Source organism: Pan paniscus, chromosome 10, assembly GCF_029289425.2.
Source record: "Pan paniscus chromosome 10, NHGRI_mPanPan1-v2.0_pri, whole genome shotgun sequence".
In the NCBI taxonomy this organism is placed as follows: domain Eukaryota; kingdom Metazoa; phylum Chordata; class Mammalia; order Primates; family Hominidae; genus Pan; species Pan paniscus.
The window spans coordinates 76,024,703-76,042,477 of NC_073259.2; the positions used below are offsets into that span (position 1 = coordinate 76,024,703).

The following is a 17,775-nucleotide window of genomic DNA, read 5'->3' on the forward strand; positions in this document are numbered from 1 at the left end:
TCAACAAGCTTAAGTTTATATATCACTAATTATATCTATTACCATCACTTTATATCTATTATCATCACCTCACAGGCATACCATAGTTCCAGCCTGTGGGCATTTTAATTAAGGAAAGACGACTAGCGATGCATAGAGTTCAGGATGAGGAGGCCTTTGCTATCAAGTGCAGAAAGAGAACAGCATGCATTCTATAAAAACAACAACAGCTTTGCTCTTTCTGTGGTATACCTCCTTTTGCTTTTGTTTAGAGCTCCCTTGGGGATAGAGAGGAAGCATGAAGTGGCAAAAGAGGGAGGTTAAATAGCATGAAGCTGATAAATGAAGACAAAAGGGGAAAGAACTATCAAGAGAGCAAAGTGATAGAGCTGGAAAGACCAAGCCTTGTCCAGGGCATCTTAGCTCACTGCAATACAGAAGCTTTAACCATTTTGCCTGGGATTTATTCAAAAACCCGTGAACCACTGAATATATCATTATCCAATTTTATTGAATTAGTTTGCAGCACATATTTTTAGCACTTAGGCAAACATTTCTGTGCAATTTAGATCTGAAAGTCAGGGTTTAGGATTTGGGATTTATAGGGAAACAACCCTAGCCCCACTTCCTCTCAATGCATTGGTGGAGGTTGGGGCTGCAAGGTGAAGGACCACGTAATACAAGCTGCCCTGCCTTCCTCTGGCAGCAGTTACACAAAGCCAAGCAGTTGTCTTGACCTCAGAAATTCTCAAAGTCTTTAACAGATGAATGTGCAATATGGCACTCCAAGAGGGAGGTACAGTAGGTTACATGTCACAAATATATTTAATCTTTGAATTCCTCCCCTTTAATTTCACCTACTGATCTATTAATACCTTCTACAGGGTCCAATTTGAAAAACACTAAGTGGGATGGTTAATTGTATGTGTTCCCTTGGCTGGACCATGATGACAGATATTTGGTCAAACATTATTCTGGATGTTTCTGTAAAGGAGTTTTTGGGTAAGATTTGCAATTAAATTGGTGGACTTTGAGTAAAGTAGATAGCCCTCCATTTCATAGTTAGGCCTCATTCAATCGGTTGATGCCTTGATCAGAACCAAAGGTTGACTGTCTCCAAGTAAGAAGGAATTCTGCCAGCACATGGCTTTCTTTTTCCCATAGGATATTGGGGTACAGGTGGTGTTTGGTTACATGAGTAAGTTATTTAGTGGTGATTTGTGAGATTTTGGTGCACCCATCACCCGAGCAGTGTACACTGCACCCTATTTGTAGTCTTTTACCCCTCGCTCCCCTCCCACTCTTCCTCTCAAGTCCCCAAAGTCCATTGTATCATTCTTATGCCTTTGCACCCTCATAGCTTAGCTCCCACATATCAGGGAGAACATATGATGTTTAGTATTCCATTCCTCAGTTACCTCACTTAGAATAATAGTCTCCAATCTCATCCAGGTCTCTGAGAATGTCATTAATTCATTCCTTTTTATGGCTAAGTAGTTTTCCATCATAATGTATACCACAGTTTCTTTATCCATTTGTTAATGGATGGGCATTTGGGTTGGTTCCATGATTTTTGCAATTGCAAGTTGTGCTGCTATAAACGTGTGTGCAAGTATGTTTTTGTATAATGACATCTTGTCCTCTGGGTAGATACCCACTAGTGGGATTGCTGGATCAAATGGTAGTTCTACTTTTAGTTCTTCAAGGAACCTCTGTTTTCCACAGTGGCTGTACAAGTTTACATTCCCACCAGCAGTGTAGAAGTGTTCCCTGATCACTGCATCCACACCAACATCTACTGGTTTTGTTTTGTTTTTTATTATTATGGCTATTCTTGCAGGGGTAAGATGGTATCATATTGTGGATTTGATATTGCATTTCCCTGATCATTAGTGATGTTGAGCATTTTTTCATATGTTTGTTGGCCATTTGTATATCTTCTTTTGAGAATTGAGCAGACAGCTTTTGAACTTCATTTACAACATTAGCTCTTCCTGGTTTGCCAGCAGACTGCTTTTGGACTTGAACTGCAACTCTTTCCTGAGTCTTCAGTCTGCCAACCTTCTCCATCAGATTTTGAACTGGCCAAGCCTCCACAATCACATACACCAGTTCCTTAAAAGAAATGTCTTACACACACATGCACACACACACACAGACACCCTATTGGTTCTGTTTCTTTGGAGAACCCTAATACATTAAGTTAATGTAAATTTGGAAAATAGAGAGGCGTCTATTTTCAGATGGTCAGATTAATTGTAATTCTTGGTGAAAAGAGCAATGCACATTTCTAATGTACTATACAAACAGATTTTGAGATAAAGGGCAACTAAAAAACCCAGGCACCAAGATCAAATATAAAACATGTCAGAACAAACACAATTTTTGAGAAAAGCATTTTCCTAGCCCAGGGCATGGCCCAGGGCAGAGAAAAAGCACCCGGAGAAGAAGGAAGAGCTCAAAACACCAATCAAAAACACCGTAAGACCTCGTACTGAGGTCTTATCTAAAGCAAGCCAGATGGACACAAAGCTTTTAGCTGACAATGCAGGCAGGGGCTTCAACTCGGGGCTGGATTATGTGTTCACATTCTAAAAGTAAGGCCACAGAAGGAGGGATGTGGGGTCACATGCTTCTCCATAATAAAGACATAGCCAGAGGAAAGCTGCAAACAAGCCACCCCTAAAGGGTAGAGTCCACGTAAGGTTTGGAAGGGAAGGGCCGAGACAAGATCCCAGGACACTTGCTGATCTTTTCCCCTGAGGTGAGGTAAGGTGTCAGGAGCAAGCAATCCCACCCCTCTGGCAGAGGCTTCACCTTCTCATCTCCTCATATGTGCTACTTTGAAGCCTCTAAAGTTCTTGAAGCTTCTACTGGAGATTTCCCATTTCCAAGCATCCCAACCAGTGCAATTTTTCCTTAACTGTTCTTATGATCTACCCACTACCTCACATATTGACTACATTTATTTGATTTTAGTACTATATAGTCTCCTAAAAGACTTGATGTTTATAGTAAAAATAAAAGGACACATAGTAAAGAGGAGTCAAAGACCAAAGTCAACAAATAAAGGGGAAAGGAAAGGTCATAAGAACAAAGCAATAGAAAGATCAGCCAAGTTTGAAATTCAATTCAACAAGTATTGACTACAGATATCTTTCCAAATGTAACTTACCCACCAGTATAGCATGGAGGTTAAGAGGGTTGCCACTTACTAGCTGTGACCTGAGGCCAAGTTACTTCACGGTTTAGTGCCTCCATTTTCCTATCTGAAAACTAGAGACAGGGGGAAAAAAAAAAAAAACCTTTCCCAGAAATTGACACAACTTCAAATTATTGTCTATCTCTCTCATTCCTAATCTAGTAAAAGTTCTTGAAAGAGAAGTCTAGGAGAGGGGAAAGAAAGCAACATTTATTATGTACCTACTGTAGATTAACTCTATAAATTATGCATTTAGTCATCATAAACTTGTGAGAAAACATTTTTATCAATTATATAGACAAAATGGAGTCATGGAGGCTCCAAGGCTTAGATCAGAAGTTACAGGTGACCTCAGATCTCCTCTCTTGTGATGCATACCGTGGAGTCATGCTCCACATAGTGGAACTCCTAGGCTCCCTGCCTCAGAATCACTCAAAACCAATCACTTGTTAAAACCAATGATTCCCAGGCCCTCACCCAGACCTATTTAATTACAATTGCTTGATGGTAGTGGTTTTAATAAGTCACCCACCACCAAGATTCCCCTGTACACTCAAGAGCCATTGACTCAGTGGTTAGGAGAATGGACTCTGAAGTTGGGCCTGGTCCTGGTGTCGCTATGTTCGAGGTGTGTGACATTGGGCACATTACTCAACTTCTCTGAGACTCTTTACTTCATTCCAAACATGGAGATTACAGAACATCCTTCATATGGTTGCTGCAGTGATGAAATAATGAATGTCAGGTGCCAGGTTCAGAGTCTGGCACTTAGTAAGTATGATCATTTCCTTCACATGAGAATAACTTAATTTCCTCTTTGCTTTCTCATTCAACTTCACAATTCACTGTATTTGCTTTTAAGTGGAATCACTTAAATGATTCCACCATTTAAGTGAAATCAGCTGAGCAAATATGACCTCCTTGCTAAATCCAATCGCTTCTTTTCTGTTCTCATGCAGTTTTGTATCCACTCTGTCTATCACTTATTCATCAGAAATGTATTGTGGCTCTGCCCTGGGCCATGCCCTGGGCTAGGCATAAGGAATGCCATGGTGAATGCAGCAGGCATAATCCCTATCCTCATGGAACTTTCAAGCTTGTGTTGGGGACATGGATCTCTATAAGTAACCACATATAAGTGTAACAAGTTTTGATATGAAAGAAAAGAACAGAGTGCCCTACAAGCGAATGACAGAAGGGACATTTTGTCATAGAGGATCAGGGAAGGTCTGAGACCTGAGAAAGAGCCAAGTATGGAAACAGTCTTTCACACATAAGGAACAGCAGCAGGTAGGAAGACCCCTGAGGTGGAAAAGAGCTTGTCACACTGGAGGAAGCAAAAGAACATCCATATGGCAGGACAAGAGGAATGGTGGTATGAAATAAACCTGTAAATAAGCATGGGCTTAACCGTGCAGAGCCTCGTAAACCATGGTGAAGGTTTGGGTTGAATTCCAAGGGCAACTGGAGGCCATGGGAAGACTTTGAGCTGGAGTATGATCCCATCACTGTAGCAGTGATTTGGAGAAAAATTAGAAGGGGATTAGAAGGGAAGCTGAAAGATCATTTGGTTTGCAGAGGCTTGGATTTGAGTACTGGAAGCTGAGATGGGAACAAGTGAAGGGATTGGGGATGAATTTTTGGTGGAGAATTGAGAAAATTTGTAGATAAACTGGATGTGGAAGATAAAGAAGGAAGAGGTGTCAGGAATTACTCTCAGGGCTGTTTTGAACAATGAGCCATTTACCATTTTTGGTGGAGCCATTTACCAAGGGGAGGCACTAAATCCCTCTCTGGGGAATATAATATAATCTTTACATTTCTAAAATCTTCCAAATGACTCTGATGGCTGACCCTATTTAAGAAGGCTCAATCTAGAGAGGTGGCATAGAGAATAATGGTTACATTTAATGGCTAGTCATTATATCTTTCTTTGGAGGTAGCTTGTCTTGTTCAAACCTAGTCATGAACTGGCCATATCACTGGGAAAGTTAGTTTAATCATCTATAAAATGGAAATAACTGGTTCATATGGGTATTGTAAGATATTAATCTTATAAAACATTTGAAGTACTTCCCAGCTACTATTTTTAGATTATTCACTTGAATAAGCCAGGTGTTTTCACATCTGTAAGCTTTAGCTCATTCCCTGCCTTTTGCTTGATGTGTTCATCTCCCCTTGTGAAAATTTTCTATTTGTTATTCAGAGATAGCTTTCCTCTGACTGGTACCTCAAACCACCACCCATCCAAGCCAGTCATCTGGGCCATTTCTCCTGCTTGCATGGGCTCACTGTTCTCTATGGATTCTTCCACCATAGAATTTACCACATGGGTTAGAGTTATTTATTTATTTATTTTTGGTCTTCTGAACAAGACTTAGAACTTTTGGAGGTTGCTGATCTTGTCTTATACAAATTTATATCCACAGAACCTAGTCTGTTGTTGTAGCTTGAGGCACAGAATGAATTTGATGGATTTAATTGAATTTAACTAAATTAAAAGCATAATACTCTCAGGGAACTCACCTCACAATCTAAGCCTCTTGCTTAATTAAAGTAGCCTCTGAATGCAGTCATAGCAAGCTACAGCCAATGTATAGAAAACATTCACCCTACATGGCTATTTAGGCCCAAACTTAAGCCTAAACCAGTCATGCCAGGCATAACACCTTTCTTATCTGTCTCTCACCTCTGCTTTGCTCTTCCTGAGCAATGTGGGGCCCATGCCTTTCTGAGGAACAGAGGAAGGAGGAAGGTGGGGTGGGGAGGAAGAAATACTCCTACAACTTTACAAAACCTTCCTTCACCCCTCAATGCAGGAAGGAAGGTAGAGAGAGTGGCTGTATGTGCTGTATGAACAGGCATGCTCAGGCTGGTTTGAGTCCTTACTTTTTTTTTATTTTGTTTTGTTTTGTTTTTATATATATATATTTTTTATTATACTTTAAGTTCTAAGTCCTTTCTAACCACCTGACTTTGTGCGGAAGGTCCAAACACCATTAGGCAAACCCCAGTAATGTTACAATCACAGTGACCTATCCCAGAGCAACTTTTTTAAGAGGATCCGTGGTTTTTACCACGCCTTTGAGTGGAAGCAGAATTTGAACTCTCTCATACTAATTCTTGTGGAGCCTTCAACCTCCATAAAGTGTGCAGGAGGTACTCATCATACATTTGAAACTAAAATAATTTGATTAAGCGTTTGGGTCTCTGAGGGAAAAGTTGAAGAGGACTCTTCACTCTATTCTTTAATTTCGAGGCAAATGGACACAACAGGAGGTAGTCTGACATGTAAAAATAGAAACCTTTACAGCCAAGCAGATCTGGGTCTAAATCCTGACTCATTTACTCTTTAGTTCCGTGCTCATTAAAGTTAATAATGATGACAATGATGATAATCACTAACACTTACATGTGCTTACTACATGCCAGGCTCTGTTCTAAGTGCCTCGCATGTATCAACTTATTGAAGATACCACCACCATATTTTATAGTGAAGGAATCTGAGGCACAGAAAGGTTTTGTAATGGATACAAGTTACTAAAGAGCCGAGCCAGAATTCAAACCCAGGCAGCTGGGCTGCAGATATCCATGCTAATATCCACTGTGCTTCCCTGACTCCCACGTACCTCTGGAGCACAGCGTCTGGCTTTCAGAATCTGAGTTTCCTTCCCTGTAAAGTGCATATGATGAGGCCAACGTTGGTGAGGCCTGAAGGAGATAGTGTACATTGAACCCTAGACACCAGAGGGGCACCCACACTAGAGTAGGTGCCTCTAATGTCAACTTGTACACTCACAATGTCCTATCAGATTTCTAAGTAAACTCTAATAAAATTCTGAGATGTCTAGAGTGCCCAAGAACAGCAAATGTGTGGGTGGACTGAACAAATTGGGGTTTTAAAATTTACTGTTTAGAACCTTCCACTGATCCAGAAGGCAGTCATAGTCTGTGATGCCCACTATCTCAATATTTCTAAATTAACTATGTCTTTTGTTACAGGCTAGAAGCCCACCAACTGCTAACAACCAGCTGGAGGGTAAGTCAAAAGCTATGAGAGCCCAGAAGGAGAACAATTATTTAGACCTGGAGGGGCCAGTTGGGAAAGTCTTTGAAGGGTCTTCAGAAAATGGACCAAAAGAAAAGAGGAAAAGTCATTCTACTGAGAGGTGTTTGTGTAATCAAAGTAACCGAGGCCTAAGAACTCACAAAAGATTAGAAAAGGGTAAAGGATGCCTGGAAAGCCAGACTAGGAAAAGGCTGTGAAGGGCCCTGAAGGTCACATGTCACATGTTGCCTGCAGCATGCAGAATCAAAACATGATAAATCGTGTCTTGAATCATGACATATGAAGCATGACACATGAATCATGACATGTGACATGTTGAATGTCACATGTCACATGCCGTAGGCAGCCATCAAGAGTATTTGAAAGGAAAGTGTATAATCAGGCCTGTGCTTTAGTAAGACAATTTGTATAGTGTTCAGTGTGGATTAAAATGGAGAACACAGGTATCAGTTTGACATCGACAGTACAGGAAACCATTTGGGTTTCTTGTACACCAAAATATTAAAACATACACACAAACACACCAACACATTAAAATCTTGACAGAGAGGGCCAAAAGTTCTTTGTCGCTGGACTAAAAGTGGAAATAAATGTTTACAACCTCTAAGGTGGATTAAGCTAAGAATTTGGAGTTGTTGGCAAAACTGCCACATAAAATTTCAGACATGCAAAGAAATGCAATTGTAGACTTATGCACATACTTCCACCAGAGAAGGGAATCTGGGCAGAGTGTTCAAAGCTTAAGAAATTCCTTTGCTCTTCACCAAGAAGAGCCAACAGCGTTTTCTTTGAATCAACTCTTATATTCCCTTAAAAAGAAGTTGATAGTGTTGTGGAAAACTCACCCATTGAAGTGACAACAAAAACAGCAACCCAGTATGAGTTAACTGGTATTATGTTAAAGGGACAAGTAACCGCACTTTTGACACACATCCTCTAAAAGGTAGGGTGGGAGTGTTTCAAAGAATCAAGTCTGAGTAATAGAAAAGCATATACCACTTCCCCATATACACGTTCGAGCATGGGGGAGCAGGAGGCTGGGTAATTGAATGCAGTTGTGCACACTGGCAATTTTCCCGCCACATACCATTTCTTCGGTGTCTCTCCCAAAATTCTCCTCCTAAGTGGCACATCCCTTTATTGATCATCTTTCCCCATACTGATCATCCTCAGCAATCATGTGAGTTATTAGTCTAAGTATTTGTTTTTCTCAAATATGGTCTTTTAACTACTCCCTAAATATTTTATATATACATAGTTTGTTTTCCCAATTTAACTACAAGCATTTAAAAAAATGGGAATATTTGTCTATATTTCTGTAATTTTTCATCATGCCTTATATGGTATATAAAGATCAACAGCAATAAAACAACAGTAATAATAGCTAAGACCTTTTGAATACTAACTGTATGTTCAGCATTATTTCAACAGCTTTACAGGTATTAACTGACTTAATTATTACAACAACGGCATGAAGTAGATACTATTGTTGTCATCAGTTTATACTTGAGGAAACTGAGTTATGGGATGGTTAATTATCTTTTCCATGGTCACAGAGCCATTAAGTGTATGATCTCAGACAGTCTGACACCTGAGCTGTGCTTCAATGTACCTGTTAAGTTATTCTTTTTCTTGAATTCAAATTCTGAAAGGAAAACAGAGTTGAAAAATCAGAGGCCCTAGCTAATCAAGTAAAGTTTTGCTTTAAAAACAGCAAGAAACAATCTCCCTAAGGTCTCTGCAACATGTTGTGGCCCATCACAGAACAGGGTCATCTTTGACTTCTACACCAAGGAAAATGTGGCTTTTGGATTCTTGGACAGAATCTACTGCATGGCCTCTATCTTCATATGCCCTTGCTGGGATCCGAAGATAATATGAATAAAGTAGATATAGTGGCAGTGAGTAGAAGAAACATCCTGAACAAAAAACACTTGTTCCACTTGGCCAGCTACCTATATTCTCATCAAGGGAGAGTTGGCCACAGGTAATACCACATCAAAGTGCAAACTCTGGATCAACTTGCACTTTTACTTATTCCTACCTTTGACACACACATAGCATAACATGTATAATTCTTATTCTGGGCATAGTTGGTGGTAGGAAGGTTTTTATACATTTGAGATTCTATTTGGTGAGCATATGGTAACAACACAAGAAATGTGCCATCAGACTACTGTTCATCAGCTTACAAAGATGGCTACAACAATTCTTATGATTCTTGTGCACATGTTTCTTTGCCATGCAACTTTGTCACCCCTTCCCATCAAGACATAGAGTCCATTTCTTTTTCCCTTTAATTTGGCCCTGTGACTTGCCTAAAACCAACAGAAGGCTGCAGAAGGGACATCATATGACTTCAGGGTCTCAGCACCAAAAGGCCTTTCAGCTTCTGCTTTCAGGCTGTCATTGCTGTGAGATAGGAAGCCTGGGCCAGCCTCCATGAGAATGAGAGACCACACCTGGTCAACAAGGAGAGCCAACCTTCAGCCATGTGAGTGAGACCATCCAGCCCCAGTTAAGCTGCCAGATGACTGAAGCCAGATAAGTGGCCCCAGGCAAGACCAGCAAAACAGCCAACTGGCTGAGCCCAGCCCAAATTGCTAAGGCATAGCAATTTAGGACAAGATAAATTCTTGTGTTTTAAATCAGGATTTGTTATGGAGAAATGGATAACTGATAAAGCTCCAAATCCTAACTGAGACAAGAAATTCAACACCTTTTATATTACCATGATACAAACATTATTTTCTTAATAGTCATCATTAAAGCTTTGTATGTTTAACTGCCCTTCCACTACTACAACAGCTACTGTGCTGGTGCATTCACATTCATGCATACACATAAAGACACATTCTCCAGTTTCCCAACTAGTTACTCATATACTCTTTTGGGCTTTCATTTCTCAATATTGCTATATTTCCAGCTCAGTGCATTTAACTAGCTTCATTCCCATATATCCAGCTCTTCCTGTCTATGAAGAGTAGCTTACCATTACTTACTATGTGCTAGGAACTGTTTCTCACTATCACTTTATCAGGCAGATAGTTCTCTATCAATAACTACTGAACAGATGACTTCATCTAGTCAACCATGACATTAGAATCAATCGCAAGATAGAGATAGGAATCAAAGAGAAGAGATAAATATGTTACCCTTATAACTTATTTTTAAAATATTTATATTGGAAAATACGATCGCGACACCTACTAACCCACACAAACACAAGAACATTTGGGCAACCACAGGCCTCCTCCAATGCAGATTGGTGTGTGAAAAACTTACAGCATGGAGGATTAAAAAATGTATATTCTCTGAAGGCAGATATGCCCTTCCAGATACAAGAAAATGAATGAACCATTAATGCTGAGTTCTTTCTCCCAAGCTGACCAATCAGTTGTGACGATTCCTCTCCCCTAGGAATAGTCACTCTTGAGAAGTCACAATTGTAACATCGATGGAGGTTTCCTATAGAAACATAAAGACTGGGGATTATGTGTTTCCCCTATAACAAATTTTGTCCTTATCTTGTGACTTTCCATTATGTTTCCAGCCTCAACATCTTCCCTAAGCCTCAGAATTACATGTACACCTGTCTATTCAGTCTCTGCTTGGAAGCCTAATGGGTATTTTGAACTCAACATGTCGAAGAGGATACTCCTCATTTTTTTTTTTTTAACTATCTCTTCACTCCTCTTTAGTTTGCTAGGGTTGCCATAACAAAATAAGGCTGGGAAACTTAAACAGCAGAATTTTATCCTCTCACAGTTCTAGAGGCTGGAAGTCCAAGATCAAGGAGCCAGCAGTGGTTTCTCCTGGTATCTCTCTCCTTGGATACCTTCTCACTATGTCCTCACATGGCCTTTTCTTTGCACACACATATCTCTGGTGTCTCTTCCTTCTTATAAGGAATCAACCATATTGAATTAGAGACCCATTCTTATGATCTCATTTAACCTTAATTACCTCCTTAAAGGCCCTATCTCCAAATATAGTCACATTAGAGGTTAGGGCTTCAGTACAGGAATTTTAGGGGTAGGGCACAATTCAGTTCCTAACAACCCCTCTCACAATCTTTCCTATTTTAGGAAAGGCACCACCACTGATTAATTGCTTAGGCTAAATTTTAGGAATCATCTAAGATTCCTCTTCCCCTCATACCCCACACCCAATCCATTAGGAAGTTATGTGTGTTTTACCAATTTCATATCCCACCACCTCCACTATGGACTCCAGGTTTTGCCATCTTGTTCTGCCTGCTCTACTGTAATAGTCTCCTAAATGGTTATACTGGTTCCTTTCCTGCCCTGCTACAGTCCATTTCTCACACATCCACCAGAGTCAATCAGATACCATTGAAAGTAAATCAGATACCATTGCTTCCCTAATTTGCAATCTCTAGTGACTTCTCATTATGCTTAGAATAAAACTCAACTCCATTTTACAACCCACATTCATCTACCCTTGCCCACCTCACCATCCTTACTACATATCACTCTTCCCCATCATTCACTCAACTCCAGTCACTTTGGCTGCCTTGACTTTCTTCAAGCATCCAAAGCTCACTTTGGTGTCACAACCATTGCATGTGTTCATCCTTGTCCATCCACCTGGAACTCTCTGGATGCGTCTCCCCCCTTTTCATTTCACTGATATCTCTGCTCAAATGTAACTTTCTTAATAGAGCTTTCCTAACTCTATTTTAAACACACCTCATGACTTTCAACTCCTTTACCTTCCTTTATTTACTTTCAAAACGTTTACAACTGCTTGAAATTACATTGTATTTTTATTTGTTTATTGTCTAGTCTTCTCCACTAGGTTGTAAACTTCCTGAGGCTTTTTGTTTCTTGCTGTACCTGTAGCACTGAGAAGGGTCCTTGAAACAAAATAGACCCTCAACTCATATGCATTGAATGAAAATAATTTATGCAATCTAAATCATTCTGATTTGGAAATTTGATCATGCCACTTCCCATCTTAAGCTCTCCAATGGCTTCTCATTCCTCTGTGGATAGACTTGAAGCATCCAATATGGTGTATGAGACCTTCCTAATTTTCAGTTTTACCTCTAGCAACTCCCACCATGCAGCTTGAGCTCCAGTCCTCCCTAACCTTTATGAAGACTAGAACTGTGCTGCTTCATCTTGTAATCCCTGGAGTCTAGCACAATACCTGACACAAAATGGTTACAAAGCAGCTGGCATTAAGTGGCAGGAATTATGCTATAAAACAGAGAGTGTACAGAGTCTTGATTTTACATTTCACTAGCTAGTTACTTTATTGACAAAATGGTGATAATAAAATCAGCCCTAGCTATTTCTCACAGGTGATTTAAAAATCAAATTTATATGAAAATATTTAGAGAGCACCTACTATGTGCTGGGCACTGTCCTATGTGTTGAGGGTACATTAGTGAGTGAAATGGACAATGATTTCTGCCTTCATGGAATTTAAGTTCTAGTAGGTAAAAGACTACACACACACACACAGACACACACACACACACACACACACAGGTAATAAGTGCAATAGAACTAATTCAGGGAAGGAGAATGAGGAGGGCCTGGTGCAGTGCATATGCACATTTTGTACTTGGTGGTCAGGAAAGGCCTCATAGAGATGATGACATTTGAATAGAGACCCAAAGGGTTTGAGGAAATAAACCATGTAGACATAGACATTTGGGGAAAGAATATTCCAGTCAGAGGAAACAATAAATGCAAAAACCCTGAGGCAAGAACATGTCTATAGTGTTCAAGACCATATATTCTGGGCCATAAAATAAATCTCAATAAATTTAAAAGAATTCACACAATATAAAGTGTGCCCTCAGATCACAACAGAATTAAATGAAGCTCAATTTAATAAATAAAAACAAATAACAGAAAGCATCTCTGGATAATCCTCAAATATTTGGAAACTAAATAACACACCTCTGAATACCTCATGAATCACAGAATAAATCAAAAGAGAATGAATGGAATGAAATTGAAAACAGAAATTATTGAAATTTGTAAGATACATCTAAATTTATGAAACTCAAACACCCATATCAGAAAAGAAGAAAGGTTTGAAATTAACAACCTCAGCTTCTGCTTTAAGAAATTAGAAAAAGAAGAGAAAATAAAACCCGACCTAAGGAGTAGAAAGAAAATGATAAAGATCAGAGTGGGAAACAATGAAATAGAAAATAGAAAATGATAGAGAAAATCAATAAAATTAAAAACTTGTCCTTGAGAAAATCAAAACTGACAAACCTTTCATAAAACAGATCAGAAAAAGAGAAAGAGAAAACACAAGCTACCCATATTAGGAATGTGAGAAGTGACAGTCCAGATTTGACCAATAATAAAAGGAAAATAAAGAACTATTATGAACAACTTTATGCCAATAAACTTGACAACTTTGATGAAAATGTACACATATCTTTAGTAGTATAAGCTATCAATACGGTTTTGACCCACGTTCCCATCCAAATCTCAAGTTCAACTGTAATCTCCAATGTTGGAGGGAGGGCCTGGTGGGAGGTGACTGGATCATGGAGGTGGGTCCTTCATGAGTGGTTTAGCACCATCCTTTTAGTGCTGTTCTTGTGACAGTGAGTGAGTTTTCATGAGATCTCGTTGTTTAAAAGTGTGTAGCACCTCCCATTTCATCCTTTCTTGCTGCTCTGGCCATGTGATCTGCCTGCTCCCTCTTCGCCTTCCACCGTGATTCTGTTTCCTCAGGCCTCCCCGGAAGCTGAGCAGATGCCAGCACCATAATTCCAGTACAGCCTATCAAACTGTGAGCCAATTAAAACTTTTATTTATTTTATTTATTTAAAAAAATGTTTAATTTATTTATAAATTACCCAGTCTCAGGTATTTCTTTATAGCAATGGGAGAACTGACTAATACAGCTATCATAATGCATTCAAGAAGAAACAGAAGACACTAAATAGCCCTGCATCTATTAAGGAAATTAGGTTTATTTTTTAAAATTCAATTTATAAAGAAGTATATGAATGAAAATACTTTCCACGAAGTAAATCCTAGGCCTGAATTATTTCATCTGTGAATGCTAACAAACACTTAAGCATGATATAATACTCATTCTATGTGAACTCTTCTAAGAAGTTGAAGAGGAGTGAATACTTCCCAACTCATTCCACAAGGCTAGCATTACTCTGATACCAAAATCAAAGACATACGTAATGAAAACCATGGGCCAATTTCCCTTGTGAGCACAGATGAAAAATTCTTAGCAAAATTTTAGCAAGTTGAATGTGACAATACCTAAAAGAAGACCAAGTAGAGTTTATCCCAAGAGTGCAGTGTTAGAGGAAAAATGGGGACACTGTGGCTAGGCTGGAATGAGCCAGGGAAGTGAAATGAGATTTGAGAACTAAAGAGAACTAGATCATGTGGGCCAGAGGATTTGTTCCTGATCATCATGACGGTGAACTCAAACAATTAATACTAGCAGTGTGAATTTTAGGACTCTCTACTGGAGAACAGAGAAAATTGAGGGGTGGTGGAGACTGGTAAATACCACAGAGAGAATTGTCAGCCTCATTGCAAGGCCTTGATTTTTAATCTGAGTGAGATATAGGAAAACCATTGAAGAGTTTTGAGCAGAGGAGTGATATCATCATTTTACTGCATTTTAGTGATCTATTTTATTGAGAACATATTTTAGTGGAGTGAGACTGGAATCAGGAAGACCAAATAATAATATGTAAGTCAAAGTATTCAGTAAATTATAAACAACTCACATACCAATAATTACTCAAATATTGCAATAACTTCATCATTCTCTGTCATAGTTTAGTGCACCATTTCTGACAAGCAGCTTTATATATACTTACTTTTTCATTGATAACAGTCTTTTGATAAAATACATTTTGCTAGAGAGGACTCTCAGAAGAATGTGGGGAACTTTGCTTGGTTATAGGTTGATCATTGAAGCCCAGTGGAATTTTGCCCAACTCTTTTATTACACATCCCTCAGTTTTATTGTCAGAAATAAAATGTTATGCTGAATGGTAAGAGCCTAAAATAATACAACATTCCTTTATGCGATGTACTTGGTCCCAACTTGATTGTGATGCCAGAAATAAACAATATTTAATCTTTTTCCAAGGAGCTGGTCTCCCTTGAACCAGCCCCTTGCAGTCATTGTTCTCCTGACTGATGTTATCAGAGATCCTATGCAGGATCTAATTCCTACTCATGCCAGAGCAAGCCAGGAGAAGCTCTACCAACTCCTGGGAGCTACAAAGCGATAGGTTCCCAGAGTCTAAAACTATTGGAAATGATGTTTGTCTAAAATGGCCAGAGACAACTTTTATAAGCTTCCAGGAAGTGGAGAACCAGAAAAACTGAGAAAAAAAAAAAAAAGCCAAAACACACAAGGTCAAGGGAGCTGAGAATCAAAGACTGTGATGACAGGCAAGGCTGTGGATATGGAGTGCACCCGAGAGTTCTCTTTCATAAGGGATTGATGATGTGCTTGGGGCGGGGTGGCCATTTGCACTAAGTGGTTCAAAAAACGTACAAAGTCCAACCCATGCCTAAGTGAGTGTTGTAGCTCATAGCGATTTAATTTGTTTTGCCACACTTGAAAGTGCAATACGATAGTGAGAGTATTAAGTCCCTTTGAAGGCGGGCAGGGAAGATTTTTTTGAAGGAAGTAAACACCATGTAAAGAATTGTCAGCCTCATCCACATTTCAAGTCAATTCTGCTGACATGAAAATGTTTTTCACAGGTCGAGTGTGCGGTTTCCATTTAGCACACAGGCCTTCCACCCGGGAAAGTCCAGCTTGGCAGTGGCATTTCCATCCATCTCACCAAGTTACCTATCCACTGCTGTGTGCTTTCAGCGTGATGTTCCTACAGCTGAGCATTATTTAGAAAATTATGTATGTTCATCTGTACTGAAGCAATAGTGATAGATTAACTACCTGACACACGTCATCTTGAAATCTCAGGAGGAAATTACTGCCTACAACACACACACGCATGACCAGCTTTTAGAGTTTTGAGGTTTCAAAAAGTTCTATTAAATGGCTTCGGAATGTTTGAAATGTACAAAACATTTCCTAGGAACTTTTATATCAATGTTTTTCCTACAGAAATGTCTGTGAACTAGAATCGTTTTCTTCTATTCTCTATATATTCATTTGGTAAACATGTATTCAAGTCTATACTTGATACTCAGCATTCAGATATTTATAACAATGAAAAACTCAAGTCCCTGTGCTCAAGGACTTCGATTTAGCGAGGGATAGAAGTATATGCAAGTAGTTACAATTCAAAAAGGCAAGCTGATCAGAGAAATACAAATAAAGCACTAGGAGTTAAAGAGAAGGAGGTCACTAACTGCCAGGGTCATTAGAGACCAACAGAGAAAATTATATATGATCTGGATCTTGATGGACTAAAAGGAATTTATGATGGGGAGAAGCAGAAAGAGTAACATTTTAGGCAGAAAGAATAAAGCCTGGAAGTATATAATCATGCTAAGACTTATATGCTGTATTAGTCCGTTTTCATGCTGCTGATAAAGACATACCAGAGACTGGGAAGAAAAGGAGGTTTAATTGGACTTACAGTTCCACATGGCTGGGAAGACTTCAGAATCATGGCAGGAAGTGAAAGGCACTTCTTACATGGTGGCAGCAAGAGAAAATGAGGAGGCAGCAAAAGCGGAAACCCCTGATAAACTCATCAGATCTCATGAGACTTATTCACTATCACGAGAATAGCACAAGAAAGACCAGCTCCCATGATTCAGTTACCTCCCCCTAGGTCCACAACACATGAGAATTCTGGGAGATACGATTCAAGTTGAGATTTGGGTGGGGACACAGCCAAATCATATCACAGGCCATATTGAGGAAGTCTGCTTTTGATAGTCTCAATATCAAGCACCCAGCTAGTGATTAATTTTGGCCTGTTCTTTGTGGGTAAAAATGATGGGATCAGTTTATGTTCATGAAATTGATGGTGATAATAATGATTAAAAATAGGATCTTTCTATGGAACTTGGCCAATATGTCCATGTGGCTGTGCTAACCAATTATTTACTATTTTATCAACCTGCGTCCATTTTCCTATTTCTAAACCCTTTCAGTATACTTTGAGAAAGTACTATCATACATCATGACTGTTAGTAGAGCCTAGAAGATCAAAGATTTTCTCCTTTGACTATTCTAAATATAACAGTTCTTCTGAAATCAATTCATATATTCAACTTAATTCCTGCCAAAATTTCAGTGATACACACACACACACACACACACACACAGACACACACACGGCAAAATTGTTCTAAAGTAAATTCAGAAAATAATAGAGATGAGAAAATTACAAAAACTAGTGCAAATACTAAAATTTGCAGATATACTAACAGATCTAACATATTACAACATGTTATATAGCCTCTGAAATAAAAACAATTTGTTACTAGGCTAAAAATAAAATCTGCAGCCCAGAAGTAGAACATATTACATATAGCACTATAGTTTCATAAAGGAG

General features: G+C 39.1%; 1 long non-coding RNA gene across 1 annotated transcript in view; it reads left to right on the forward strand.

Moving 5' to 3' along the window:
- LOC134731267 (uncharacterized) overlaps window positions 1-8,633 on the forward strand; it is a 31,918-nt gene extending 23,285 nt beyond the window's left edge. The window contains exon 3 of the long non-coding RNA XR_010113509.1: window positions 7,184-8,633. This is a non-coding gene — a long non-coding RNA (uncharacterized LOC134731267). The remainder of the gene's footprint in view (window positions 1-7,183) is intronic.
- Window positions 8,634-17,775: the final 9,142 nt, after the last annotated feature.